The sequence below is a fragment of the Chrysochloris asiatica genome, unplaced genomic scaffold (genome assembly GCF_000296735.1).
Source record: "Chrysochloris asiatica unplaced genomic scaffold, ChrAsi1.0 scaffold00034, whole genome shotgun sequence".
NCBI classification, from domain to species: domain Eukaryota; kingdom Metazoa; phylum Chordata; class Mammalia; order Afrosoricida; family Chrysochloridae; genus Chrysochloris; species Chrysochloris asiatica.
Window position 1 is genome coordinate 2,799,218 of NW_006408552.1, and position 3,889 is coordinate 2,803,106.

Consider the following 3,889-nt stretch of genomic DNA (forward strand, 5'->3'; position numbering starts at 1 on the left):
TTCTGTGGACTGAGAACCAACAAGAACAGACGACAACTACAGAATGACGTACATGGCGGCATCACCCTGAACTCAATCGACAAATGGAAAAGTTAAGAACAAAATAAAATAAGAACAGAGGATCTGGGAGGTCAGTCTATGATCAAAACAATTACAGTGTGAAAAAAGGTAAACACAGAGGAACAGAGATCCAGGTGATGGGAAGGTCAGGTAGATTATTGGATAAAATAGACTATCTTAAATGAAGGGAAGAACTAATGGAATATAAGGTAACCACTATGGGGTTGGGGTGGGGGGTTTACTTTGGGTGTTGGGGAGGGCAGTACAAGAAGGGGGGAGGAGGCAGAAGAACAAGATAGATAGGGGAACACTGAGACAGGTTTGCATGGCCTAGTGAGACAGAGGTAAATAGTGATGCATAGTCAACCTTGGAACAACAGGGCTCTGGGATACAGGGATCTAGGTGGAGCATGAAGAGGGTAAATAATACTAAAATCCTTGACTGCCTTATGAATATTAGTTTCCCTTGTCTACTATTGTAAAATAAGACGCTTGAGTGGTATAGAAAGGAATGTTGGGAAACATGATTAGAGAAAACTTGTAAGCCCGTCTTCAGCCAATTCCAACAGATTGGAATACCTAAAAGGGGTTCTACAACTTGCCCAGTGAAACAGGCCTCGTGCAAAGCCTTTACAGAGTATATAGAACCTTAGGTGGAATCCTGAGTCCCATCCACAACCTTGTGAGGTGAGATATTCCCACTAGAAAGGACAAGCCAACTGGAACAGAAGATACATCTTCATGATGAACCTGACCTATACTCAGAGCAGTTGTTATGTGCCGAGGATTCGGTTCCGACTCATAGTGACCCTGTACAGGGTTTCTGAGGCGGTAAATCTTTTCGGGAGCAGAAAGCCTTATCTTTCTTCCGCGGAACTGCTGGTAGTTTCGAACTGCTAACCTTGTGGTTCGTAGCCTGATTCGTAACCACTACGCTACCAGAACTCCTTATACTCAGAGCGGTAGTTACTCTAAATACCTACCAACAGAGAGGGAACGAGTCTTCACATCAAGTATCAATGCTATCCTCCTCTCTGTACACAGGGTAGATAGGGATGGGCAACTTAGACACTGGCTACCTAAAATGAGGGGGCAATAAAGGCACAAAGTGATGGCTTACAAGGTTTCAAGAGGGAGTTTAAGAGTATGGGGGGAAAGAAAGAGACCCCACTGAATAGCTGTCATCTTGTCTAGATGGGTCTGCTGAAAAGAGATGGGGATAAGATTCGTAAGATTCAATGGTGAATAACTGTTATCATGACTAATCGCAACTGTCACAATTGTAAAGGTAGAAGATTTGTAACAAAAAAAGGGGAGTGGTTGATCTTACAGTCCAGAAACAGAGGACCCTAGGACCATCTAGAGAGGAACACACAAGTAGAATGTGGGACCTTATCCAGAGAAGCAGCAGTGCCAGAGATGGAGGCCAAGATGGGAGCATGGAGAGGGGGCGCGTCTGAGGACTCTAGATTCATGGACTAAGAAGAGAGGGACTAAGAGCTGGTGGCCAGGAGCAGACTTGCAGAATGTGCCCTTTGGAGATGTAAATTATTATATATGCCTGAGTGGGTTTTTTTGTTTGTGTGTTTTTTAAAAAGCTAAAGCGGATAGAGAGAAATACTGTTAACTGATGGTACATGGAGGGGATTATAATCAATGTAATGAAACAAAGGTATATGTTTTGTTGAATGTAAAACTGATGATGTTGTTGTTGTTAAGTGCCTTCGAGTCGGTTCTGACCCATAGTGACCCTGTACAGGGTTTCCGAGGCTGTAAATCTTTACGGGAGCAGAACGCCTCATCTTGTACTTTCAAACTGCTGGCCTTAAGGTTCGCAGCCCAATTTGTAACCACTATACTACCAGAGCTCCTTAAAACTGATGATAAGCCCTGTAAACTTTCACTCAATCCACAATAAAAACCTTAAATTAAAAATAATAATAATAATAATTTAGGCAGGAGTAACCTGAGGGTGCGTTCTGTAATCAGCGTCCCCTTCCTAAACCCACCACTTTGAACACAACACACCAGTTTCCCCAGGGCCTCTAGGCAGGTCAGGCCTGGGAGCAGCCATTGAGCCTCTGGAATCGGATGGGGCAGGAAGCTGCTTTCAGCTGATACTCCCATGTGATGTGTGTTCTCATGGGCTTATCTTAGTTTAAGGCTACAGAAAGCCTCGACTACACAGTGGACAAGAGACAGCTGGTGCTGAAGGAGTTTGCTGAGTGGATCTGTGACGGGCTATCCAAATACAGGAGCTAACAAAGGTCGGCTCCCCAGGTCACAGACTGCTAGGGACCAAGGCCTCTGAAATGTGAAGCACACTGGCATCCAGGAGCCTGTGGGTGAGGGCTGCAACCTCGCAGCCCCCTCCTGGCTGGCCTGTCAGTCACCTTGCTGGGGGGGGGGAAGGGGGGGATGGGCTGTTGCTGTGGGAGAAAGTGGTCAAATGGAGCCTGAGTCTTCTTAAGGTAGCTCCAAGGACAAACTTGACTATCGGGGTCATCAACATCACTATCCTGTAATGGACCATTTCCTAGCATGTATTCTACAGGGTTGTAGGAAGGACCAGAGGCCCACATGTCTAGCAAGCCCTGGGTTCCAGGCACGCCAGATGAAGCAAGTTTCTCACACCGGGTAAAGCCCAGGGACAGCTCGGGGTTCTGGGTCTCCCCAGCATGCTTCTTGTAGACACCACCCAAGGGTAGGGTCGCTCTAAAGCCTGGCAGGGGCCGACTTCCCCAGCCCTCTGATGCCCAGATAGTCACGCTGGGCTTTTTCACGTGAACGTCCGCTGGGCAGACAGCGGCCCTGCATGGTGGCCATGGGGAAAAGCCTGTCTGTCCTCCACCCTTGTTCTCCGAGAGCTGTCTGGGAGCCTGCTTCCCACCCCATCCCCCAGGGAACCTAAGAGCACCTATCTTTCCTGGGGTTCTCCTCACCAGCGCTGGCTCTGCTGCTGGGTGGCTCACACGGCATGGCGCAGTGGCTCGCTCTCAGGCATCCTGAGTGTGTCTGGCTCCCAGCACCTGTTGTTGTTTTCTGTGCCATGGAGTCGGTTCTGACTCATAGCGACCCTGTACAGGGTTTCCAAGGCTGTAAATCTTTATGGGAGCAGAAAGCCTCATCCTTCTCCGTGGAACACCTGGTAGTTTTGAACTGCTGACTCTGAGGTTCACAGTCCGATTTGTAACCACTACCACAGCTCCTTAGAGAGTGCGTTTTGTTTGGCATCCCAGCTGCTGCTTATGAGCAGCAGGTGAGGGCTCGCCCCCGCCCACTTGCCCACAGGTGAGCAGCTGCAGCGAGTAAGCCATGTCACACAATACTGGAAGACGAGCGTTGTTTTGTTTTGTTTTGTAACTTTGAGAGTTTTATTTGCAGCGAGGAGGTTCCAGGCCCCCAGGTTTCCCTGCCCTTGCTGCGTCCCCCAGCTCAGGGGGTCAACGTATGACTGGGCTGTCACTGAGAAGCTGAAGGAACTTCAGGTTTTTCACTGATTCCATTCTCCAAGCTCCCAAGGTTTTTCACTGATTCCATGCTCCCAAGACACAGGCATCTTGGGGGAAATTCACCAAAGAAATGGATACAGCTGAAAATTGTTGGAACTGGGACCAAAATTCTTTTAGCTCACATGACACCCGCCCCCTAAAAACCGACTAATTAAATAACCAACATGGAGGAAGGAGAGAGAGCTGAGGTGCATCATCAAGCCCTGCAAGGTGTCAGGTCAGATGGACTTCTTTAGGAGCTTGAGCCCCGCTAAGTCCCAGTGAGTGGCAGGCCGGTCCCCCGCTGCTGGGCCCCCAGGTGGCGCTCATGTTGGTGC